Source organism: Aedes aegypti, chromosome 3 (assembly GCF_002204515.2).
Source record: "Aedes aegypti strain LVP_AGWG chromosome 3, AaegL5.0 Primary Assembly, whole genome shotgun sequence".
NCBI classification, from domain to species: Eukaryota; Metazoa; Arthropoda; class Insecta; order Diptera; family Culicidae; genus Aedes; species Aedes aegypti.
In genome coordinates this window covers 335,601,994-335,629,318 of record NC_035109.1, presented here as the reverse complement: position 1 = coordinate 335,629,318, position 27,325 = coordinate 335,601,994, and the positions used below count along the sequence as shown (strand labels likewise).

Sequence of the window (27,325 nt, the reverse complement as noted above, 5' to 3'; positions counted from 1 at the left end):
CGGAAAAACATTCAAAACCGATGAAGCTTTGAAGAAAAACTGGGAGAAATTGTGTAAGAAAGATGGGCAAAGCCTCGCCCAAGATATCATGAGCAGTGTCAAGAGAAATGTACGAGCATTTAGCTTGGGAAAGGAAGTTCAATAAATAAATTATACCAAAACATAGTTAATGTATAGTTATTTAATCCCTGATAATTTGAGAAGTATCCGATTTAAAATAAATTTTGGGTGATCGTTTTTAATGATTATTTTTTTTCCGAGTCCAGTCTTTACTTTTAACGAACTGCAAGCTATATGCATACATGTTAAACCTGGAATATATGCCAGATTGTAAGCCACTATGACTATTCATCCAAACTTATATGTTTGAAATTAAATTATCTATCGTTGAGGTCCCCAAGAGCACGAAAGATTTACTTCAATCAATTGAATGAACACTACACTGTAGGGAGACGAATAAACCTTTTATCATAAAATGTCTTCTTTAATGAGATCAAAATTTAAATACTCAACTTGCTACTTTTTATCTCCAAAACTGGAATCATAAATGACAGGTATCTTAATTCACTAATAAGTGGTTTCTTCACCATCGCTTAGGCCTTAAACCTGGTTGAATTGTATGGGAAAACGTAGTTTACGGCGAAGGTGAAGAAATTGGCCCTAATAGTTCTTATACTTTCATGAACTGTGTTCATGGTTCCAGATGAGATGCTATCACTACTCAATTTGTAATTTTTTATCTCTAAAATTAGAATCATTCATGGAGAGTGCTTATACTTTAATGAACTGTGTTCATGATTACAGTTCAAATGCTCCATAATTTCATGACTCAATTTATAACTTTTCATCTACAAAATTGGAATCATAAATGAACAGTGCATATGTTTTCATGAACTGTGTGCATGATTCCATGATTTCAATTACCACTTTTCATCTTCATTTTTGCAATTTAGGCAGTGTTACGGTGAAACGATTCACGATTCCATTACTTTTGTTCATGGTGTATTTTCAAAACATAAAAAACTCACGTTCCTCCCAAAATCATGACTCTTTTTGATTGTTTCGAGTGCCGCATTTTTATTATGCTATGATGAGCATGGATTTCTTCCAGAGGTTTTCTCGGCTAGGCATAACGTGCTTCATCTGTCTGTTAAAGCTCCTTCAACTCAATTGATTTTAATGAAGGTATTTTTAGTCAAAGTCTCGTCATACAACAGTTATTAACTAGGACAAAATTATTTCAAAATCGACCAAAATCAGTCAATGAAAACAGTTTTTTGCCTTTCCCAGTATTCTTTGAGAATTGTGTACAGCATTATAATTTAACCCAGGAACCTAACAATCTTGTGTTTGTGCGAAACTTGTGCAGGATTTTACAAAAACGCTGCCTCGAATTCTGTCACAAATACAACTAAAATTATGTGAAATCCCGGCCCAGAATTTGTTCAAATTATGTCCATAGTAATCCTGGCTATAATTATGTAAAATCTAGCTGAAAATTCGATTAGGATTTTGCCAAAAAACCTTCGAAAATCCTTGCGTTTTCTTTGAAAATCGTGTTTAGGTTCCTGTGAAAATATTGCGTAATATTTTCGGGAGATATCTATCTAACTTTTGAGGGAACTCTGTCAAATATTCTACGTAAATCTCTGGATCCCGATGTTTAAAACTCATTTCATTGATTCTGTGAGAATCCACCCTATGGTTCAGTGAGATTGGGATTGTCAAATATAACTTTTTAACAATAACTTTCATTCGACCTTGACAGACAATCCCGATTTGCCTATAAATAAGTTCAAGTAAAATTGTTCTTATAATATAAAATAAGTAATGCTGAACATTCAAAAACTTGTTCCTCTTTCTAATTATGTTGAAAACTCAAATCTATTCTCGAATGTAGAATAATTCTACCAATTATTGAAACTCCAAAGAAGAGTGCTTGAATCAAGCTCCGTGCATTTGAATTCGAAATTGAATAATTTACGAAAACGTTAGAATTTTTCCCAGGATTCTGTTGTAATTCTTCTCACGATTCTGTTGGAATTCTTCTCAGGATGCTGTTGGAATCTTTCTTAGGATTCTGTTGGAATCTTTCTAAGAATTGTGTTGGAATAGTTTTCAAGATTCTGTTGGAATACTTCTAAGGATTCTGTTGGAATCCTTCTTAGGATTCCAATGGAGTCCATCTTAATATTCTGTTAGAATGCTTCTCTGGATTCTTTTGAAATCCCTATCAGGATCAAGAGTATTTTTTAATATTCTGTTGGAATCCTTCTCATGATTCTGTTGGAATTCTTCTTAGGATTCTGTTGGAATTTTTCTCAGGATTCTGTTGGAATCCTTCACAAGATTCTAATGGAGTTCTTTTTCATATTCTGTTGGAATCCTTCGCAGGATTCTGTTGGAATCCTTCGCAGGATTCTGTTGGAATCCTTCGCAGGATTCTGTTGGAATCCTTCTTAGGATTCTGTTGGAATCCTTCTCAGGATTCTGTTGGAATCGTTTTCAAGAATCTGTTGAAATTCTTCTCATGATTCTGTTGGAATCCTTCTCAAGATTTTGTTGAAATCCTCCTCAGGATTCTGTTGGAATTCTTCTTAGAATTCTGTTGGAATCCATCTCAGGATTCTGTTGGAATTATTCACAGGATTCTAATGGAGTATTTTTCGTATTCTGTTGGAATCCTCTTCAGGATTCTGTTAGAATTATTCTTAGGATTCTGTTGGAATCCTTCTCGTAATTCTATTGGATTTTTTTTAGGATTCTGTTGGAATCCTTCTCAGGATTCTGTTGGAATTCTTCTTAGGATTCTGTTGGAATCCTTCTCATGGTTCTGTTGAAATCCTTCACAGGATTCTAATGGAGTCCTTTTTAATATGTTGTTGGAATCCTTCTCAGGAATTCAATTGTTGGAATCCTCCTCAGGATTCTGTTGAAATTCTTTTTAGGATTCTGTTGGAATCCTTCTCAAGATTCTAATGGAATCTTTCTCTGTAGGAAGTAAAAAAGTCCTCCATTCGTCTAGTTAGGTAAAATTTTATGTTCAACAGAAACTGTCCTTTTAAGCAGCACCACAATAGTTTATTGTTACCATATTTCCATGAAATTTTTTTCTACGATACTTCAAAACAATCAAAAATTGAAAATTTCAGAAAAAAATTTCTGTTGGAATCCTTCTCAGGATGCTGTAGGAATCCTTCTAAGGATTCTGTTGGAATTTTTCTCAGGATTCTGTTGGAATCTTTCTAAGAATTGTGTTGGAATAGTTTTCAAGATTCTGTTGGAATACTTCTAAGGATTCTGTTGGAATCCTTCTTAGGATTCCAATGGAGTCCATCTTAATATTCTGTTAGAATGCTTCTCTGGATTCTTTTGAAATCCCTATCAGGATCAAGAGTATTTTTTAATATTCTGTTGGAATCCTTCTCATGGTTCTGTTGGAATTCTTCTTAGGATTCTGTTGGAATTTTTCTCAGGATTCTGTTGGAATCCTTCACAAGATTCTAATGGAGTTCTTTTTCATATTCTGTTGGAATCCTTCGCAGGATTCTGTTGGAATCCTTCGCAGGATTCTGTTGGAATCCTTCGCAGGATTCTGTTGGAATCCTTCGCAGGATTCTGTTGGAATCCTTCTTAGGATTCTGTTGGAATCCTTCTCAGGATTCTGTTGGAATCGTTTTCAAGAATCTGTTGAAATTCTTCTCATGATTCTGTTGGAATCCTTCTCAAGATTTTGTTGAAATCCTCCTCAGGATTCTGTTGGAATTCTTCTTAGAATTCTGTTGGAATCCATCTCATGATTCTGTTGGAATTATTCACAGGATTCTAATGGAGTATTTTTCGTATTCTGTTGGAATCCTTCTCAGTTTTCTGTTGGAATCCTCTTCAGGATTCTGTTAGAATTATTCTTAGGATTCTGTTGGAATCCTTCTCGTAATTCTATTGGATTTTTTTTAGGATTCTGTTGGAATCCTTCTCAGGATTCTGTTGGAATTCTTCTTAGGATTCTGTTGGAATCCTTCTCATGGTTCTGTTGAAATCCTTCACAGGATTCTAATGGAGTCCTTTTTAATATGTTGTTGGAATCCTTCTCAGGAATTCAATTGTTGGAATCCTCCTCAGGATTCTGTTGAAATTCTTTTTAGGATTCTGTTGGAATCCTTCTCAAGATTCTAATGGAATCTTTCTCTGTAGGAAGTAAAAAAGTCCTCCGTACGTCTAGTTAGGTAAAATTTTATGTTCAACAGAAACTGTCCTTTTAAGCAGCACCACAATAGTTTATTGTTACCATATTTCCAAGAAATTTTTTTCTACGATACTTCAAAACAATCAAAAATTGAAAATTTCAGAAAAAATAAAAATAAAAACGGGAAGCAATGATTTTTACACACTATAAACCGCAGATTGAAGAAAACATAATACATTTTAATGGAGAATCACGTTAGAAAACAGCAAAAGATAACAACTCAATCAATCACCTCCTACCTACTTACCAACGGTAATGATTGAGTTGCTAAAAAATTGGGTTTTTACCCAGAGCGGTGTAATTACCCAAATGAATTCATTAAACTCCTGTTGATTTAGGGTACCGCCGATAATTCAACCAACATTCCCAGTTTCCATTTGCCACATGGCAAATACCCCAGCCAGCCAGCTCCGTGTCGAAGGTCACATCTCGGAAAATGTTTGCATTTCCCCAGTCTCCGCCCCGATCCGGCTGCCAACGATGGTAAACACGATGATTCACTCCTTGTGCCGAACTGGGATACCGGGCATGTGTATGAGGCCGGGCGGGCAACACAGTGAAAAAATGGCATTTCCTTCCACAAACTGGCAGGCTGTACAATAGGGTGGGCCTTAATGATCAAACTACGAAGATCTTATGTTACAAGCCCAAATTTGAACATTTGGACCCCAGAAGCGAATCTGAAAATTTGAGTGGAATCCATCAACTAAACGAACTTGAAGTTTGTATAAAGAAAATCGATCAAATATATGGGTAAAACGGTTCTAATTACATTTTCGTCCATAGGATTTTTGTTGTTATTGATTAGAAGATTCAATCAATAGAGAAGATACTGCAACAAATCGGTTATACCTGATCGATTTCTTTCATACTAACTTCAAGCTCGTTTAGTTGACGGATTCCGCTCAAATTTTCACAGTACTTCTGGGCTTCAAAAAGAACCATTTTGGGAGGTTTAGCTTAAGGTTTGTGAAAATTGAATTTTGCTTATAATAATGGGCCACCTTGTTGTACAATTGCCAAGCACACCAACAGGATCAAACGTCCTCCTAACGTAAGTAGGCAAGTTGGGTGGTAGGATGTGGGGTGGCGGTGCTCACCACACAAACCCGTATCCACCGTTGTACACGAGTAGGAGAAACACAAAATTGCAAACACGCTGTATCGATTTTTTGCGCTCCACCATCCTTTTCGACGACGACGAAGCCGAACACACAAACAACAACAACTGTAGCGCGGGCACACACAACGTACAGTAGTGTCGAAATAGTGCGTGGGACGGAAGTTCTTAGGGTCCACTCTGTAGTGAAGGATAATAGAGGTGATTCACTTTTAATTAGTCAAATCCTTGAATCCCCACAATGTGATGCTTGTTCTATTATTTAGAAAAGGACGTTCATTCCAAACGTTTTTTTGGACACTACATATATATAAATTTCTCAAAACCGATAGAGTTGAGCATTGTACAGCCACCCACTATTTGTACAGTCGTTAATGCTACGATGCTATACTAAGCTAAATACATGAAGGAATTTCTGGTATACAGCTCAGAGAACTTCTCTTACGTTTTTTTTACAATTGCTGTGGATTACCGCTATTTTCTAAGTAATTTATGGATTTATAATCCACATGATTAGATTAGAGGATTAAAACACAGTCCTGTTGGAATCTTGGGACTTACTTTTAGAATTATTTCCAGCAAAATATGTTGTTATCTAATGTCTACGGCACCGTCCATTTATTACGTCACACTAAAATCAAATTCTCTCCTCCCCTTCCGTAACGTTTTTTGCAAGAATATTTTTGGTTAGGTACACACTTTTTTGGGGTTAGGTACACACTTTTTTATTTATACTTCATCCAGCCAGCATACTTTTACATGTTAAAAAACACAATAAAACCTGTAAAACTTTGTTGTTTTTTTTTATGGATTTTGCTGAAATTGTCTGAAATTCTAGTTTTTCTAAGTCTGATATTTTTGGAATTGTGGTCCAGATGGTTCCGGAATTATTTCGGATTATCTTGGGGTACCAAAATTGGCCACATCATCCCTTCAACGGATATCTCAGGATTCTGATAAGCTAAAAGGTTGATGTTTTCGGCAACGTTTTTTCAGTATAATGAGGGCTACCTAGCAGTTAAAAATCATCCGCTAGGTGGCGCTAGAAACATTTGTATGCAATTTTCTATATCTCTAAATCCTGATGAGCTGAAAGGTTGGTGTTTTCGGTAAAAAAATTTCAGTAGAATGAGGGCTACCTGGCAGTTCAAAATCTGTTTGGGAATTCTTCCGGTAGGTGACGCTAATAAACCATTTTCTTCAAACCTACGCTAGAAGGTTGGAGTCTTCAGCGAACTGGTTTAGCAGATCAAGAACTATCTGGCGGTAACATATTTGTTTGGGAATTTATTCTCTAAAGGGCGCTTGTAACAAAGTCCATTCAACTTTCTGTATCTCGAGATCCTGAAGAGCTAAAAGGTTGTTGTTTTCGGCAACTGTCAGTTAAAAATGTGATTGGCGACGGTAATGATATCTTTTATTTGTCTAGCTAATGATCCTGCTAAGATTATGATGATATTATTATGAATATTATGGAAGGAATAACTTATCAGTGAAAAATCTGATAATGGATCCATCCGCTATGAGGCACTAGTAACAATTGCATTCACACGTCATGGCTGATAAGCTGTGTTTATTGATGTTCATGTGGTTAGGTTTTAGTAAAAAATCTAGGATGTAGATGTGTTCAGATTCTATTCCGGTGGCGCTTATAACTTTTTTTTTAAATTCTGATGAGCTAGAACGCTGGCATCTTGGGTGATTTAGACGGGTGGTTTAGACGGTTGAAATCAACCATTTTAAGATTTTAAGGCGGCTATATTTTCCTCTATTGTGATCAAACTAATTTATCTAATGGATACCCTAATTTTATTTTAACTAACTTTTCCATCGCATAATCTCCATACATTAAGTGGTTCTCAACCTTTTCGGAGCCGCGACCCCCTTTGAACCTTTACAAACATCTTGCGGACCCCTAAAGATGGATGTTGTTAAAACCAATGTTTATGGAAATATCGAATCTCTCAAAATGATTTATCTTTCCGCTCGTCACGCGGTTGATCATCGCTAAAAGCACCACGTTGTCGCTGAGAACAAAAGGAGAGGTTTTCTCAACTGTGTTGTACGAAATACACAATATGAATATTGAAGAGTTATCAGATGTACTGGGCAGGCACTCCTACAAATCATGCCTGAATCCACAACAGATCTTAAGAAATCGTCAATGCTAGAATCCTGCTGTGATTCTTCGAATGAGTCCACAAAGAATTGATTTAAGGCGAAGTAGGCCGTCATTGAAATTTGTACTGGGCATCGATGATTGTGGCTAATACGTTTAACGATTGCAAATCAAAGAAAATCACTTGATTTTGCACTGACATAGCTGAAAAAGTATCAGCATACTTTCTGCATGTAAGGGCAAGTAGTGGTACTTTTCTGAATCAATACTACTTACGATGACTGAATTTTATCACTTGGAAATTGCAAGCTGCAAAATCAACATGGCTATTCAAAACGAATGACGGGCTACTTAGCCTTAAGAATCTACCTAGTATTTTTCCAATAATACGACAATTAACTTCCACAAAAGGTTCTTGATAACATTCAACAATTCATGCAGGGCAAGTAGGAACAATAGAAAGCCGCATTTATATACGGTTCAGAATAAAGTAAAGAACTTTTGCATTTCCTGGATTTACTTTGACGGGAGAAATTTTCTCGGCCGAATCGTCTGAAACTTGGCAATAACAAGCGTTTGAAAACAAAGAATTTGTGACCAATATGAGCTCAACAGTTGAAAAAAAAAACCCCGTCGAAGTGAATCAGAAATGCAAAGAATAAAATACTTCACATGCAAATGTTCCTAGTTCCGCTAATAAATCGTCAAACATATTCTCAGGAGTTAATTGCAGATCTTGTGGGTGCCTTTGAAGCCAACTATCTGTTGTTTGGAGGATTTAAAAAAAATCGTCGGGGAATATCCGAAAACCTTGGATCCCATCAGTAAACTGGCAAAATCTACCAAGTATTATGCCACAAATATTTCACAAATTTCCTAAGGATATCTCCCGGAATTATCATTGTTTTGAATTTTCAAGAACTCACTGGGTAGAATTTGAATAGATGTTGAGTAATTATAGCTGACGTTCAATTTTTAACTGACAGGATCACATTGAAGGTATTTCCAAGTATTTTCACAGTTGAAAGAAACAAAATAGATTTATATCTGAAAATACTTCACAGATCAACAATTTGAAACTGGGTCGTTTTCTTAAAACCAAATCAGATTTAAGATTTCTCACATTCATTCACCAGTCAGGAGAAATGACACTTGCGGTCAATGGCTTCGCGGACCACCGGTTGAGAACCCCTGCATTAAATCGTCGATGCCCTTGAAAAAGTTGTTCAGGCAGGCAAGATTTTCATAAGATAAGAAACTAGTGTATGTGGCAAATTGTTCAGACAGTCAAAACCTGGTAGGGATAATTTTGATTCAAATTATGCGCATTTTTTTGTTTGTGGACAAACTAGATGATATGAGTGTTTTACAAAGGAACTTCAATACAAATAAAAGCACAACGTTTGTTTGTTCTTTTTATTTATTTTACGACGGGCAGTGAACTTCAAATCAATTCCAACAAACAAACATAGTAATAATCCGAAGAGTTCGGTGATAGAAATTCAATCCACTTACCAATCTGAATTGGCTGCCATGAATATTAGAAATAAATTATACACACAAAAATCAACCAGATTGAGGAATAAGGGTCGGTCTGGAACACCATTCGTTTAACTTGCAAATTTATTGCGTATGTAGTGTTCTGATCCATAATATAAGTAAATTTGATCTATAATAGGGATGATCCCACTGATCCACATCTGTGGGATGGACAGCGTTTCAAATTTTCATAAAAAACGACACTTTTTGGTTAATAATTGTGGAAAAACAACTATATTCTACAGCGCCTAGAAGGTAATTTCGGTTTCTACACCGTCATCATGATTTGTAATCATATTTTGCTCTGAAAAATTACCCTTAGTTGATATAACTGTGAGGTGACTGTACTTCGATGCAGGATTTTAAACGTTCTTCCTTGCAGTCTCCCATGGAATTCAAACAACTTTTACAACTGTTGCACACATAAATCTAGTTTGAAGTGATATAGTTCAAAATGTTGCCAAAAATGCGAAATGGATTATAAGCTGGAAAGAATCCTAAAAGAGTTTTTTATGAAATCCTGGAAGTGATTCACACAGAATTTTTTGTAGTATTCCCGAAGAAAATTGAACAGTATTCTTAATGAATTATCGACAGAGTTCTCACAAAATCATCATTTGAAAAAGAAGGGTATTTTTTATTTAATCCTGGAAATGAATCACACAGAACTATTGGAAGTACCCGAAGTATTCCCAAAGAAAATTGAACAGCGTTCTTGGTGAATTAATGACAGAATTCTCACAAAATCAAGGACAATGATCGTTTGAAACTCTTATGTAGTATTCAACCTGTACGCCGCCAACACCATTATTACAAATTACTAATGAACTATTAATGAGGAATTCTTGCACAGTTAACTTTCTGGAAAGATAGCTTAAAGAATTCTTCCGAAACCCCCCTACAATTCCTTCAAGCATTTCTTTAAAATTTATAACATAGAAATTACAAAAGGAGTTTCTCTTTACGTTATTCAAACAATTACTTACGAATTTATCCAAAGATTTCTCATGTATTTCTTCCAGGAATTTCTGCAGTGATTCAATCGGTGACTTCCCACAAATTCCTCTAGAGATTATTTGGTCGGTGTTCAGACAGAATGGACTAAGTGTTTTTTAATAGTTTCAGGTAAACGTATCCCAGGCATTTGAAAATGAAAATATTTGCGTTAGTTACTTTTATAAAGGAACTTATCTACTTGAAGATGCATCTGTATTAAAATACTATCAAAAAATCAGATCTGATGGTTTTCTTAACGTATGTTAAGTCTAACGTATGTTAGTCCGGTTTGTCCGGTGTTCAAGGTCATTTAAGAAATTCATTTAGATTTTCTTAACAACATGCCTAGTTAAATTACTCCAGCTATGTTTCTTAGGAATCCTTAAGAGGAAAATAACCATGATCGTTTAACAAATACAGTAGTTTTTCGATTTTATCACTGCTCGTTTTGATATCGTTTCGATATATCACTCTCGATCACGCCACAATAATTGTATAAAGTTCATACATTTTACATTGAAAAATAACCTTGAACAACCAACATGTATCTGTTTAACCCATATGTTAGGTGCTTTTCATTTTATTAGCTCTATTTCTGCAACATAAAGCTCAAATTTCCATGAAAATGATATACTTCGAACAATAAATTTTCATTATATCACTCTTCGGTATACCACGTAAAAAATTTTTGGATCCGTGATATAATCATGAGTTTACTGTATTAAAATCCAGTTATTTTTGCTCAAAATTTTCAAGATAATCTAATATTATATTACACTTGTGGCGTAACACAGCTATGCTCCTCAATCACTCAATCATACCACTCACACTCCAAATCATTCCACTCATTCTCACAATATGTAAAACACAGTAGCTACACTCATCTCATTTAGAGGCTCATTAAAGAGCATATGATCGATCCAATGTAAATTATATTTGAGTAATAAATTGACCACAGTACCGACCACACGCATCCCTTTCAATCGGAAAGCTAAGGAATACCCCAAATTTTGGTGACCCCGACGTGATCGGTACCATAAAGTCGCGAGTTTCTTCTGCCCCGTAGCAGAAAGTTCGTAAAATCCGCCGCGTTTGCGAAAATTCAGACCACTTTTGTGAACCAAAATCCACTAGTGTGTGAACTTTTTGCCGTCGTCGAACAATGTCTGAAGACGATAAACAAAGCCTTCCCGGTTCGTCGTCGATCGCGACCAAAGTGAGTGAACCCACTATAATCGCGAAAATCGGATATCCGGAATTCGACGCCGATGACATCGACACCTGGTTCATGTGCTTAGAAGCGGCCTTCAGCGTCAACCAAGTGAAAGTGGACAAACAAAAATTCAACGCCGTCATTGTTGCACTCGGTCCGCGCGCCAAGTTTGTGTATAGCACAATAGCGCAGTGTAATGACGCCAACAACAACGATCGCTATGAAACATTAAAAGCCGCGGTGATCGCTCACTTCCAACCATCGGAAGCACAAAGGTTAACCAGTTTGCTATCTGGAATCACACTCGGTGATCAAAAGCCCAGCATCCTTTTGTCCGAAATGCGTCGACTTGGCGGGAAAGGATGCACTGATAGCGTGCTGATGAATTTGTGGTTACGTGCTTTACCTACAACAGTGCGTTCTATCATCGCCGCCATGCCAACCGCCACCCTGGACGAACAAGCGAAGGTTGCCGACAAAATCATGGAAGCCCCGAGGAATGAAATTTCGGCAATCCAGTCATCTACTACCCCGCAGCGTGCCGACCTGGAGCAGCGCATCGAAGCATTATCCCAACGCTTGGAACAAGTCCTTTCTGGAAACTTCCAACATCGTCAGCGAAACCGAAATCGCTCACACAGCCGATCCTCTGGACGCCATAGATCATCGACGCCATCGCAGCCGAAGAATCGACGATGGATTTGTTGGTTCCACTATCGTCATGGTGCCCAAGCCAAGAAATGTGAGAAACAAAAAGGCGATAACCCAAATGTTGCCTGCATTTTTTATGACGGAAAAATCCCTGTGTACGTTCGTCAAGAAAAAAATTAAAGTGCGTGCGATCCCCTGATTGCACGGAAAAGCCCAAACCCCTGTTTGAATCATCTATCCCTGAAGAACCCAGCTTTGATCTGAACCGCCCCTCGCACATACGTCGCATCCACGTTCACGACCAAAAATCGACCCAGTCCTTCCTCGTCGACACCGGTGCGGACATTTCCGTGATTCCTCCCTCGCCTAGAGAAAAGTTCCACCCTGTTAAATCGAGACAGCTCTTTGCTGCAAATGGAAGCCCGATCCCAACCTATGGAACTAAACGCCTCACCATTAACATTGGCCTCCGTCGCCCCTTCGAGTGGATTTTCACGATCGCCGATGTGAAGTCGCCAATAATAGGTGCAGACTTTCTCAAACACTATGATTTGCTTGTGGATCTGCGAAACGGCAAACTAGTGGATAACACCACGCGCTTGTGTATCAACACCATCAAAGCAGATTCCGAATCAATTCCCATCTCCACTTTCAACGTGAACAATCCCTTTGCCGCAATATTGAAGGAATTTCAGGATATAACTGTGTTGAACATGCGTCATCAACCAACCCAAACGAAAACTCTCCACCACATCATCACTACAGGCCCGCCAGTTTTTTGCCGTTCCCGAAGACTTCCGATGGACAAATTGAACGAAGCCAAAGCCGAATTCAAATTCCTGATGGAGCAAGGGATTTGCCAGCCCTCCAAAAGCTGCTGGGCCAGCCCATTGCACATGGTGCGGAAAAGCAACGGTAAGTGGAGACCCTGCGGAGATTATCGGGCACTGAATGCTATCACTGTTCCCGATCGTTACCCTATTCCGCACATTCAGGATTTTTCTACGGTTCTACACGGTAAGAAGATTTTTTCGTGTATCGACCTGCAACGCGCTTACCATCAGATCCCTGTCGCGCCGGAGGACATCCCCAAAACAGCGATTACAACCCCGTTTGGCCTTTTTGAATTCAAATTCATGACCTTCGGCCTGCGTAATGCCGGCCAAACCTTGCAGAGACACCTTCACGAGATCCTAGGCGATCTTGACTTCGTCTTCCCATATGTGGACGACTTCATTATTGCCTCGAAGGACGAAGAAGAACACAAACAACACCTTCGTAGAGTTTTCCAACGGTTACGTGAAAACGGCCTGGTAATCAATCCCAGCAAGTGCCAGATCGGATTACCGAGCGTGGAATTTGTGGGCCACCTGATAACCGCCGACGGCATACGACCAACCCCGAAGAAAGTCGAAGCAGTGTTAAATTTTCCTCGTCCAAGCACTGCCAAACAGATGAAACGTTTCCTAGGCACCATCAACTTCTACAGGAGATTCATCCAGCATGCCGCAGAACACCAGCGAATCCTGCAAAATATGATCCATGGGAATGTGAAAAATGACCGAACACCGTTAGAATGGGACGAATCCACCAATCAAGCCTTCGAACAATGCAAAAACAATCTTGCACATGCAGCTCTTCTGGCACATCCATCTCCCGAAGCAAAACTAGCTCTCGAAGTGGATGCCTCTGGAACTGCAATAGGCGCCGTTCTCCACCAACTTGATGAAAGCGGCCTACAACCACTGGCATTTTTCTCACGCAAACTAAGCGATGCCAAGCAAAGAGCCAGTACGTACGACCGCGAACTTTTGGCTATGTATGAAGCAGTCAAATACTTCAAAGATCTGATAACCGCCAGGGAATTCTGTATCTATACAGACCACAAGCCTCTCGTTACTGCTTTCCAGCAACGCTCAGACCGAGCAACACCAACACAGCAACGGCATCTCAGTTTCATCAGCGAGTTTACGACCGATATTCGCCACGTTCCCGGCGAAGCGAACAAGGTTGCTGATATGTTAAGCCGAATCAGCTCAATCACCACCACTATCGATTTCGACTGCATGGCTGCACAGCAAAACGACGATCCCGAGTTACAGCAGTATTTGAAATCACCACCACAAGGCAGCGGATTAATACTCAAGGCACTCAAATCACCTTTGTCATCCTTACCCATGTACTGTGATATCTCAACAGCAGCCATCAGACCTTTTGTCCCGAAAGAATTTCGTGCCTCGATCATCTCAAGCCTACACAACATCTCACACCCTGGAGTCCGAGCAACAGTTCGTCTAGTTGCTGATCGTTTCGTCTGGCCGTCCCTCAGGCGGGATTGCAAGCAATTCGTCACACATTGCATCCCGTGCCAAAAATCGAAGGTACACAGACACAACAGATCACCTATACTGCAGATCAACACCCCGATCGAGAGATTCGCTCATGTACACATGGATTTGATCGGACCCTTACCACCATCTGACGGGTTCGTATACTGCTTAACACTAATAGACAAATTCTCTCGTTGGCCAGAGGTTCTCCCTATTCCCAATATGACTGCAGCCACCGTAGCTCGAGCCTTCATTAGTGGTTGGGTCGCACGATTCGGAGTACCCATCCGAGTCACTACCGATCTTGGTCGGCAATTTGAGTCCGACCTATTTCGCGAACTTACAAGAGTATTGGGCATCACTCACCTGAAGACGACGCCCTATCACCCTCAAGCCAACGGGCAAATAGAGAGAACGCACCGACAGTTAAAGGCCGCGATCATGTGTCACTCCAACACCAAGTGGACAGAATCGCTGCCGATCGTGCTTCTTGGTATGAGATCCTCTCTGAGCGAGGAACTGCAGGCATCATCTGCAGAGGCTACATACGGGACAACACTTCGTTTGCCTGGAGAATTTTTTTCCGAAGTTCCCACTAAACCACTAACACCAGAAGTGGTTATGGATCTCAAGTTGACCATGGCTAAACTTCGGCCGACACCCATGAGTAACCACTCCAAGCACCAACCGTACATCCAGAAAGAGTTAGCTGCCTGCTCGCACGTTTTCGTCAGAGTTGGCGCTATCAAGCCGCCACTTACACCACCATACGATGGACCCTACAAGGTACTACGACGGAAAAAGAAAGTGTTCATCATTGAGATAAAGGGTAAAAAGCAGGCTATCTCCGTCGATCGCCTCAAGGCAGCACACATCTCAACTACCGAACAGCAACCAATACAGCCAGCAGCAACTACCATTGACCCAGCGTCTCCATCTAGCCGAGCTCTAAGCCGAGATGAACCAGCATCATACAGAACCAAATCAGGACGTCATGTTAAGATTCCCCGTAGGTTTTGGTAAAGGGGGGAGCAGTGTGGCGTAACACAGCTATGCTCCTCAATCACTCAATCATACCACTCACACTCCAAATCATTCCACTCATTCTCACAATATGTAAAACACAGTAGCTACACTCATCTCATTTAGAGGCTCATTAAAGAGCATATGATCGATCCAATGTAAATTATATTTGAGTAATAAATTGACCACAGTACCGACCACACGCATCCCTTTCAATCGGAAAGCTAAGGAATACCCCAAACACTTGCTATCTTAAATGCCATGATAGATTTTCTAGGATTGCTGTAAATTTGAATATAAAAGGGTTTTCAATTTTGGATGATTACTGCTGAATGAACGATGGATTCTTAAGCCTTAATGAACTCCTTCAAAGTTAGCAACAGCTATTATATAAATATTACGTTAAGAACTTTCAGAAATTTTTATAGACAAACAAAACTCAAGAAATTTTTTCAAAAATTCTTACAAAATGCTTCCAAGAATTGCATGGAGAATTATTCCAGAAATACTTCATGGAATTTTCACATTTATTCATTATGTTATTCTAAGTTCTGTTCTAGGCATTTCTCTAGAAATTTATGCAAAAATTGCTTCACTTAGTACTCCAGAACTTCATCCATATTTTCCTTTGGGAAATCCAAGCATTCATTTAGTGTTGGGTGCAGCCGTCTCTAGTCTGATGAACACATATTGAAAGCAGCGTTTACTTTACATCAGCTTCAATGCTGTAATTATTTATTCGAACTCATTTCAAATACTCCAATAACATGATTAATAGCTTACATGATAGTTCCTAAATCAACACTTCTAGAGACACATACTTCCCAACCGACTGATTACCATACACTATTCACGAAGTATTAGACTTCCAGATTACAGTGTCACCAGTTTCACTGAAACACTCTTTAAAAAGTCGCAACATTTAGATTCCTACACGATTCTTCAGATTTCCAAAGACTTATATAGGAAAATAATCTAGTATTTTTAGGCGATCTTGAAGAAATGCATTCAAGACTTCTTTCAAAGATTATTCCTGTAAATCCTTTAAGATCGATTTCCGAAGACTCCCCACAGACAAACAGACGAAACACTCTAATAATATTCATCGCACATCAGAATAATGCCCAATTCTAATATTTGGTAGTTGGTCTACGGGCCACTCGTAGCGCTCGCATAACTTTTGTTCGATTTTGACGTTTGCTCGGTACCGCCACCTAGTTCGCAGTTAGCCTAATAGAGTATTGTTAGCATTTGGCTTAAATGTTCACGTGACTATGTTTTGAATTGAAAATTGTTTTGGCTGTTACGTATGTTTGTGTGTGGACTCCCCTAAGAATTTTTCCAAGAAATCTTCAGGATTTACTGTAGAGGAATACTTCTAGAATTCTTCAAGGGTTTTCATTAGGAGAAAACCTCCCTGAACCCTTCTAGAGTTTCTCACAGAAATTTCTACAATGGTGTCCACTGGAATTTCTCCAGATTTTTTGCAGAAGGATTCTTAAAAGATTTCCCTAGTTATTCCGCCAGAACGTTCTCCGGGGATCCACAGCTAATAACGACAATAAATTCCTTCAAGGGATTCAGAAGTAATTCATTTAGAAGCCGCTCCTAGTCTTTCTTTAAGAATTTCGCAACATTTCTTTGAGGTAAACTGTTCGTATACATTTATGTTTATTTCTGTATTCAATGGTTGATGGCCTTGCGGTTAGCGGCGTCAGTCGTTTAGGCGTAATGTGCCATGGGGTGTGGGTTCGATTCCCGCTCCAGTCGGTGAAAACTTTTCGTCGAACGAAAAATTCATCGCTGGGCTACTGGGTGTTTCGTATTGTCCGTTGCCTAATGTTAGTGATTGTTCAGTCTGTGCAGCCTATGTGCTGAAGACGGTGTAAATTGTCTTTTTGAATGTTTGTGAAACGATCACCAGAGTTTTGTCACAAATTTCATAATTGTAGACTGCAATTAGTCCAATGTATCCACAGTATGTCAAATTTCCCCTAAATAAGGAATAGAAAAAATGCGAAGAATTTCAAATCCCATCTTTCAATTAAAGTACTCAATCTCGCATTATTTCACGTAAAACTGTACCGTTTCACACTCTTCCCCCGATCCCCCACATCAACCCACACACATACGCACGAGCTACCGAGAGAACCGACGACGATGACACACGTATTCTTCCTTCGCTAGGCAGAGGTCCCCTTCTGGTTCGCAGTTTTACTTCCTTCCGTTCTATCACCCCTCCCCCATCCCACCCGTACACGGACTCCTTTGCTTTATTGTGCGGCTCCTTGCTAATCTTCCACACCCACTCACGCCTCGCCACCAGCCCACACTTCTCGAGTTATCCTTAGCTTTGCCTGTTGTCCACCCCCACGTTCCCAGAAATTACCCATAGAACTCGGCTTAACACATTGTGCAAAACAGAAAAGTTTGGCGTCAGCGAAACACAACTCCATGCTCTGTGATGAAACACGATCACTCACACTGCCTCGGTTGATTTGATATTTTTGGCACAAAAAAACGGCTCTTCAACACACCTTTATATCCAGTTGCGGATTAATCTCCGGATCAATCTCCCAACAAAACCACACTATCCACAGGAACACCGCTGTTGACTCCAACAACTACTATCTGCCAGTAAATCCTGTTAGAGTTGCACTCAGCACAAAACACGATTCAAAAAACAGCAGCCAACACAAAACGAAAAATGATTAGCGCGCGCGAATCGAATCCTTCGAATGCTGCACACTTCGCTCTCCTTCCTTGGATCATCAAACGCGCATCAACGCCAAAATAGCGGATTGCTAATGCAGTCCCTGTACTTCTTCAGCCCTCCTAGTACCTAGATATCTAGTCACTGAAACACACAATCGACAGACTACCTTATCCTCTTCTTCACTCAAACACAACACCTGTGATCGCTCAGAAGTCCCGTTCGAAACTGAATGCTTTTGCGGTTGGCGGCCAAACGAGTCGACGAGCGTCGAGCCGGACGGAATCATCAATGATCATTGAGGGCGTCCCGACGACAATCATCGAACACGACGAGACGACACGATTCAGTTGAGGTTCGGGAAAAAGCCGAACTCCTGTCGGAGCTTTCCACGCATGCTCGGGGTTTGACGGCAGTTGCTAAACTTACAGCTTTTACCGTGATGTGTCGGGGGTTTGTCATCCTAGGCAAACACTCAGGCAAATGGACTATCGAAATCAGGCCCACCCGCATAGAAAAATACAATTTGCCTTTGTTTCCGAACAATAAGCTGCATGTAATTGATACGGTTAAAATATCACAAACTGTTGCATTTATGTCGAACATTTTGACACCTCAAACTCTAAACAATAAATAACGTTTTATCAAAGCCATTGCAAATTGTTACAATTTAGTATTTTGTACTTATATTTTTGAATGATATGAAGTTGAAAGTCGTGGGAAACAGTATCAACATAAATCTACCTTCTGGGGAATGGTTTTTGTTTCTTTTTGTGCAACACAAACACATGAATATTTAACTATAAACTACATTTAAGCAACAGTTGGGCAAACAGTAGAAGCGATACACGCTAGAAAATTTACAACGTGATAAAATTCACAGTATATTTTATAGAAGTTCCAAATTTTGTAGAAAAAAAATAGATTTCTCCTCACCCGTGATAACAATATTAAAACAAGCACTGCTATTTTGTTTTTTTTTTTATAGAAGATGTAAAATCCTAAAAAAACAAAAAAATAACTACTGTGTAAAATTTTTATAATACTCTCTGTTGAATTTTCCATGCGTGTTTGTTTTCACGCTGTCTGAAAAATAGAAAAATAAAAAACATCAAGAGTTTGTTATTTCTGCTCCTGCTAGTTTATAGTCGTTTTTTCATTGAAATGAAAAACATATCATGTTATTAGAACCGGATCCGGAAGTGTTGGTAAGTTATCTGATCCCAAGTTTGATCCCATGAATCATCATGTAATGTGCATCTGTTTGTTTCTCTCCAGAAAACAGCTGCCGTGTTTGCTTCGGTCGGAACGATGATAAGTGGAAGAACCCGAAGAACCGGGACGGAATGATGATGATGCCGCGCAGCTTGGATTGCACCTTATCAAACCAGTGTCCCGAGCTCCTACATTAAAATGCTAGTGATTTAATCATGAATAATAATAGTTTTAGTTCTACAATTCTAGTTGATCATTTTCAATACTGAATAATGAAACAAGTAGTGCGTGTGGGCTGAACTCATTTCAAACAAAAAAAAATGTTTATGAAGTGATAACAAGTTATTTGTGATCAATCGTGATTCCATAGGTTTTCGGAAACGAAGTTTTTCCACACTTATTTACTTGTTTCATTGCCTCTTCTAAGAAATATCCCCGTTCTTTTTTTAATGGTATAAATGTAATAGAACAGTTCAGCATACGTTTAAAATACCATAAAGTATCATAAGCCCACAATTACACATACATTATTTGAATTCAATAAATAAATATGGTTAAACAATTTCTCAACTGTTTGCCCAACATTAGATTTGGCAAAAAATGGATGGTTTACCCACCCTTTGGCAAACCATCCACGACAAATTTTGTTCGAGAAAATCGTCGTTTTTGAATGGTTACATAACTTAACCGCCTATTCCCCACATTCAGGAATTGCAGAATTCGCTCTCATTTGAGTATGAAGCACGATCAAAGCAAGCAAAGAAAAACATCCCATCTGTTGCGGTCCACGATCGTCATTGTATCGTAAGGTGTAACAAGTCTGATAAATGGAATCAACGAGCGAGAGCCCCAAAGAGAGAGCGATGATAAAATCAATTTTTCTCGTTTGTTTACCGTTGGGATAGGTGTTTTTCTTTACTGGCATGATGAACAATCCACAAACTTAAAATAGCAATAGTGCCCCCAGGTTTGGAGCATGTTTAGATGGGTTTTATCATGCACTACTATCCCCCCAATCTGATCAAAGTTGTTGCAGTGTACGATAAACAGTCTCTCATAATGTGCAGCATGTTATGATAGTTACAGAGAGCGATACGTGAGAGATTCTCTCAATTTTCTCAGGATTCAATCCCTGCCCACATTGTTATTTTCCCATTTACCATTTACCGAACTGTAAAAGTCGTTTGCGGTAGTGTCGGTTTATTGTTATTTTGGATGTTACAGGAAACGGGTTAGATATTGTCGTTAGTGGTTGTGGATAGTTTGGTAAATTGTACCAGTACGGTTCTGGTTTATGTGGGCACACTGATAAAAAATGTGTGGTATTGCAAACCATTACCGTTTTCTTAATTCTACTATGTCAATTTAAAGCTGAAGTAAACATGTATTTTGTCGCTTTCACTACGTTTTAGTTTGGATAACCATGGATGTATGACAAAACGCATAGTACCTTCAACTACTTATCATAATCAACTACAGCGGAAAAAATGTATAAACAATATCAAAAAATTTCAGTTTCAGACTAGTTCTGATTGTAAATTAGCACGTTTTAGTAGAAGCAATTCATAAAAATTCAGGGTAAGTACCAATGGTACCTAACGGCCCAACTAACAATTTTAGCGCTTTAAGCCAAGATTATTTGCTTCGTGCTGTATAATAGTTGAATTAAAGCAGCGAACGCAGCAAAGATTGAAAGCTGTCAAAAATGGAACTATTAGCGTAATTACAGCTGTATCGCAAACAATTTGCAGCTATAAATATTAGCTGAATAAACTTCGTCAGTTATCGCTTTTGCTGCTTTCACTAAGCTGTTACTCAACACCGTAAAACGTAGCAACCCAATTATGTGAAATAAAAGTTCCCATCATTATTCCGGCTGCTTCTATACAATATGATTTGTTATGCTGCTCAATATATAATTAAGAAGCGCTTTAACGTTAGTTATACAGCGAATATACAACTGTAAGCTGTAAAACAACAACTTGTGACGCATCTATTGCAATTCTATTAACCTCATACTTAATTTTCGAAGAATGAATTCAGGAGCAGTCACCATCATTTAACAGAAAAACGAAATTTCCTAGATTTTCACATTTTATTTTTCGTGTGAATTATGTAATTTACACTCCGAACAAAATAAGTAGCTTTTCACAATGCCAGCATCTGTCTGCCAATATATGCCTAATTGGGTCCTAAAATTTTTAATGAAATCTTGTTTTTATTCAATGACACGAAAGAGCATTTCACTGCAACTACTTTAGCAATTTTTCCCGCTCAAACAACGGCTATATCATGTTTAAACTTTAATTTAAAAATTGGGTCCATAAATGAACCTTGACACTTAAGATCATGTTTGACGTTCGCTTAGTCGACAAAAACACCACAGGGGTTTTAGTTTTAACACTGGGGTTATTCCTATCTGACATTTCGGAAGGGACACGGAAAACAAAATGCACCCAAAATTTGAGTTTAAGCCAAGGGGTGTGACAAAATCTAAAAAAAATGTTTTTTGGACTCAAATCAACGGAAAACGTTAGAAAATTGAGTAAACATGTGTTATTGGCCTTAACTTAAGCGTTTGGCACTAAAATTGGGACAGGGCTTTAGGACCCTATTGCTATCTTCCACAAGCCGGAACCACCCTCCGGATCCTACCAAAATTATTCTCCGCGGACAGCGCTTTTATAATGTATTGTGGATAGGTTCCGCTTCTCACTGCCCTGCTTCCAGGGTGCCTTCGTTTAATGGTACTTGTAGTTCCTGTGGTGCTTCCGTTTGCCGCAGTTGATGGCATAGGAGAACACCATTCCGCCGACGATGACCTGGAAGAACGGGGCAATTCCCATCCGTTTGGGTTTCCAATATTTGTGTTGCCATCTCCAAAAGGCACGGCTCACGGCTCCAGCGGCAGCTTTGGGTTTTTGTCACGTTGGCGAACCAAGTAACCATTCAATCAACTTCACCTGGCGTACCCGGCTTGCCGTAGTAATGGACAGGATCGTATGGTCCGTGGATCTTCGGGTTGTACTCCGCCGGATAATCACCGAAAGTCATCGCGCACTCTTTTCAGCAGCAGTTTCACTCGATCGCAAATCTACACAGCCTGTTGGATGTAAACATTGCGTTTGACGTTTCACATCCTTTTACAGCCTGATGAAGTGATGTAAGCGTGGCTATAACATCTTTTACCGTCATTATAGATAATATTCTATGAACCGTTTTCGATGTAGAACAAAACGGTGTGTTTTCTTTGTCTTCGATATATACTGTGGTGGCAGCAAGGACAACGTCAAGACTTGTGGATGCAGAGATCGTGAGTTCGATGCCAGGCGGTGGCAGATACTTTAATTGTGTAACGTTGGGAATATTAAATTCAGATACATATGATATAAATTGGGGGAGGCATGGGAATGCAGCTACTGATTTTGATATACTGCTTCGCGACTAAAAATGGATGAACCAACGTGCGAAATTCGATTTTTGACCAACTTCGTCGCGTCGCGAGTCACTTCGCTATGGACCAATGCACGGGTTCACTATTTGACGTTTTAGCGGTGCCGTGTTATTTATGTGACCATGGAAACCAGTGAATTCGGCACCGCTCAAACGTCAAATTAGTGAACTCGTGCATCGGCCCATGGACCCCCTAAAATGGTAGTTTTTACCGCACTCAGTTTTGATTACCGAAGTCGGTAATTTTTTACTGGGTTTTTGAACAGCAGTAATCCTTTTTTTTCGTTTTACTGATTTACTCGGTAATTTAAGTTTTTGTTTACTTTAGATTTACTGATCTTTTCAGTACTAGTAAAGATTCGGTTACTCCCTTATTATTGTTTCATAACCCCCACATATTCATGCATATCTATCATTTTCCTTCATTCTCTTTCCCACCTCCATCATTTTCGATAATTGCATTTTGGATGAGTTGTTGTCTTTAACAGAAAGTTGAATATTTTTGACGCATTTTCTGTTCTCAGCCTTTTCAACTTGCACAGTAGGATCGGTCACCTATGTTGTTGAACTTGCTGTAGCTCCCCGAAAATCCGCAACATCAAGTGCATTTCCAAACTCCATCTGCTGTAGAAACCGCATATCAACACAAAACAGCAGGTCGATCAAATTCCACGATGTCTAAACCAGGAATTGTTCGTCGGAGGAAATACTTACTTATCAGTAACCGAAACGCAATTATTGAAAATGAAAAAAGGGTATTTTCTACCAATAGACCATTTCCGTCGGACCTAACACCCCTGTTTTATATTTTTTCTAGATAGACTTTCATTTCTAGCTTACATATTTGTCGGTATTTTTTCATTCTAATCATTTTTGAATTTTTGACGAATTTTTAAAAATTGACTAGGGTAAATTATGTATTTTGGACAGGCTAAGGATATGTCTGGAAACGGCGATCGATTAACTGCCTTAGATACTAATATTTTATTACGTTATAATACTTATATGCTTAATGTATCATTGTTTTTTGAGTTTCTGGAGAGAAAAAGCTTACAAACTGTAGCAATAGGTGCTAAAATAGCGTTTTTGAATTGCCTGTCTGTTATACATTTCGGACATCAAATATACATTTTGGACACCTTCATTTGAATATAATTTGGACAGGGGCGTTATCTCACTATCTATTCAATGGTTTCATAAAAGGACGATCATATCATAATGTTTGAAGAGTTTACATGTGACTTATGCATTTTTTCGCTTATTGAATGTGTATATTGGTGATAATCAATAATTTCATTTAATGCAAGCAAATATCATCAGATCCACGAAATACGCCTGCAAGTATGCATGCATGCGACATTCCAGTGCGTTTCATCAGATGGCCAAATTATATCAACTGAACAAAAACCGTTATCTATTTTGGACACCACCTGATTTATGCCTTATATACTTATGTTAAGATTTTAGATGAACTTAGCTTCAATTTTAGACATATTTTATCATATTGCCGCCTTTAAACTTTTTATGAATGCCTATTCTGAGCGCTATTATTGCGTTTAAAGTATGTTCTTGAAACGTACATCCTCTTGCATTCGTAGGTTTCACAGGTGTTCTTTTGATACAATTTACAATTTTGGTATTTTTGAAGCTAATTTGTAATTGTTATGAAATTGGCCATCATTAATAAGTAGCATAGTTTATTAATAATGCAATACATGATTTTCCGTACATAAATTCCTCATCATCTCATTGTAAATGAGCATAGAACAAGCAGCCTGTCCAAATTATATGCATGTCCAAGTTATATACGTTACCCTATTTCACCACTTTTTGAGACATGCGGAACGAAAATGGCAACCCTAAGAGTGGTGAAATAATTTCTAAACTGGTAGCCCTATGCTCAGCTGTTATTTACATTTTGAAACGTAAAATCGAGAAATGTAAATATCGCATCACAACAAGGCGTGAATATCTGTTCCCAGCCGTCGCCTGGATTTTTGGAGGCATCAATCCCAAATAAGATCACGTCGGAAAGTAAGCTGGTCGCAGCTCATGTGTTTATGAGGCCAATCTGTGCAGTTTCAAGTGTGAACGTCAGAACTGAGATCTTAGACGCAGCCGGCAGCAGCACTGAACGAAGCTAGTGATCATTCTCCGGTTCCAGCGATCTGTATCAAATAAAATACTCGCTTCATCTATTTGGCCAAACCTATAGTGAACACTTTCCGGTACTAAACCGGAAAACGGACGCCCCAAAGATTCCCATTAATCTGGCTTTACTTTCCGAAAAGAGATGTGGTTAAGGAATTTTATGTTCAACATGGTCGAGGTGTTATGTCCGGAAGTTTAAAGCCAACAAACCATCTGCGATCATCTTATTTATTAATTCATGGTGTCCTCGATATCCCCACCGGACTTGTTTGTGTGCCAATACAGCCTTCATGTCCGGACGCATCATGTCCGAGTTCTACTTCAAGTGCTCCTAAGCCGAAGTCGCTGATGTACAACTATTTGATGGATTCTTGCCAACAGAGTTCAACTTCCTGGACGGGGCCAAGCAGCAGATCGTTGTTGAAGTAAAAAAGGTTTTACTTCAGAATGCCTTTTTCGTGCTGACTGCGACCGTTAAGAGGTATTCGGTTAAGAAGACTCCTAGTATGCAAATCGCTCGGAAATACAGATCAAAACTGTGGTCTAGAGCAGTGTTGTTACGACTCATTTCCCCGAAAATAACATTTTCCGAACTACGAAGCCACGAACTACTACAACCATGCTCTATCCTCCTAAGATAGAAAAGCAGATGGTTAAGCTTGAGTACTGCACACAAAATCGATCAATTTTGATCCCAGAGAGCCACAATTCTAGTTTCGGTGAAATGAAATGAGTGAGTGAGTGAGTGCGAATCATTTCACCGAAACTTGAATTGCGGCCCACCGAGATCGAAACTGTCGGATCCCATGTGCAACACTCAAGCCCAACCACCTCCCCCTCCATCTCAGGAATACAACGCACAGTTATAACAGTTCATGGCTTCACAATTCGAATTTCGGGGAAATGAGTCTGGTCAACACTGGTCTAGAGAGATGGCTCCTGAAACTCCAGACAAGCATTCCATAACTAATTACAATTCTCGCATAGTCTGAGATAGCGCCCTAAAAGCCATTGGTAACCACGAGCGTAGCTCGTTGTTTCTGAGCAAATGAAAGAAATAGCATCCAAACCAACATCACGGGCTGGAAGATGTTGATCCTTTCTTCCCCATAGCGTTATTAAATAACATGAAAATTCATTCAAATGCTCAGAAATAACGAGCTACACACATGGTTACCAATAGCTTTTACGGCGAGTTGAGCTTATTATTATTGTATATATTCCAGTATATTTTTGAAATAACTTTGAAACTCTAATCCTATAACTCAACGTCCGAATTTAGAATAATATCAATAAATTTCTGTAGATATTTCTATACCTAGTACTTTCAAAACAATTCCTCTCGAATTCATAGAGCATTTCCACTTGGAATCAGTTGAGAAAAACAAATGAAATCTTCAAAGGATTCTCGTCAACGTTTTGAATTCCTCTCGAAACTCCTTCCCAAACTCTTAGATTGATTTTCTTTTTCACGACCGCCTGTGGATGCAAGCAACCTATTTCCTAAATAACCTTGAACTTTTTTTTTGTAAAATAACTGCTTTTAAACGATGCTTCTTGTTTTGCTTTTTTACAGATGCAATTTTGTTTCAAAAACCATAATTTCTTCAAATATTAATACATTTAAAAAAAATACAAAAAAGTTTTAATTTCTTTGAAAATTGTTTAACGTACCTATATTGTTAACTATCCAAAATTTTATATGGTTGTAAATTATATTGAAATTTTATGTCACACATTGATACCAGTGTGTTTCAATTCAACAGTACATTCTCATTTTAAAATACTAACTTCTAAATAATGTATTTTATTTGAATGTGATTACTAATTTTCCATTTGTTAGAACAAACACCAAAATTTTCATCGATGATACCACAGTTTTACCTTTTACGACTTCCTAAGTTTTTTTGAAAGTATAGTGCTATGGTGCTGAAACTAATACATTCAATTCTCAATAATTTGATATTGAAGGGACCATAAAGTTAGGGAGGTTTCGAGTTATAACCAGTGCAAATGCGATCCAAGAGACCATCGAAGTAGCCATGAAAACTAATTTTTACTATGTTTCTCGATATCGAGATACAAAATATCGAGTTAGGGAGAATTTACTAAAATTTTATGAGATCTGATTCTGATTTCTCTTGAATTATAAACACAATTTTAAAAAGTGCTACATATCTGTAAAGTTATCGGCCGTTTTCAAACACTTGATTTTGTTAAATTTCAAATATTAAATAGTAAAAAAATATATTTTGGGGATTACATCACCAAACATTACCTTAAAAATCAATTAATTAAGATAGTTTATAAGCTTTGTCAACTGTTTCAGATCAAATATTATCATTCTTTGAACTAAATGGTTAAAATAATTATCATCTCAATTGAACTACGTGAATTAAGTTTTGAAGTCTAATATTTCACTCTCCTAGTTTCACGGTACTATAATTAATCTCGTAAAAAAATCGAAAGTAGTAGATTTTATTTAAAAACTCTCTCGGGCTCTTTAAAGAACTTTCATTGAAACTACTCTGCAAGTTTGGAACCCATAGAATCATC

The 27,325-nt window shown here is 38.5% G+C and overlaps 1 protein-coding gene and 1 pseudogene across 4 annotated transcripts in view; both read right to left on the bottom strand.

Moving 5' to 3' along the window:
- LOC5567249 (protein unzipped) overlaps positions 1-18,185 on the bottom strand; it is a 340,182-nt gene extending 321,997 nt beyond the window's left edge. For all 4 annotated transcript variants that reach the window (XM_021850549.1, XM_021850551.1, XM_001651552.2 and 1 more), the window contains exon 1: positions 17,775-18,185. The gene's annotated coding sequence lies outside the window, so the exon portion shown is untranslated. The remainder of the gene's footprint in view (positions 1-17,774) is intronic.
- A 3,679-nt stretch (positions 18,186-21,864) lies between these two features.
- Positions 21,865-22,339, bottom strand: LOC5567247 (annotated as a pseudogene).
- Between the last annotated feature and the right edge of the window lie 4,986 nt (positions 22,340-27,325).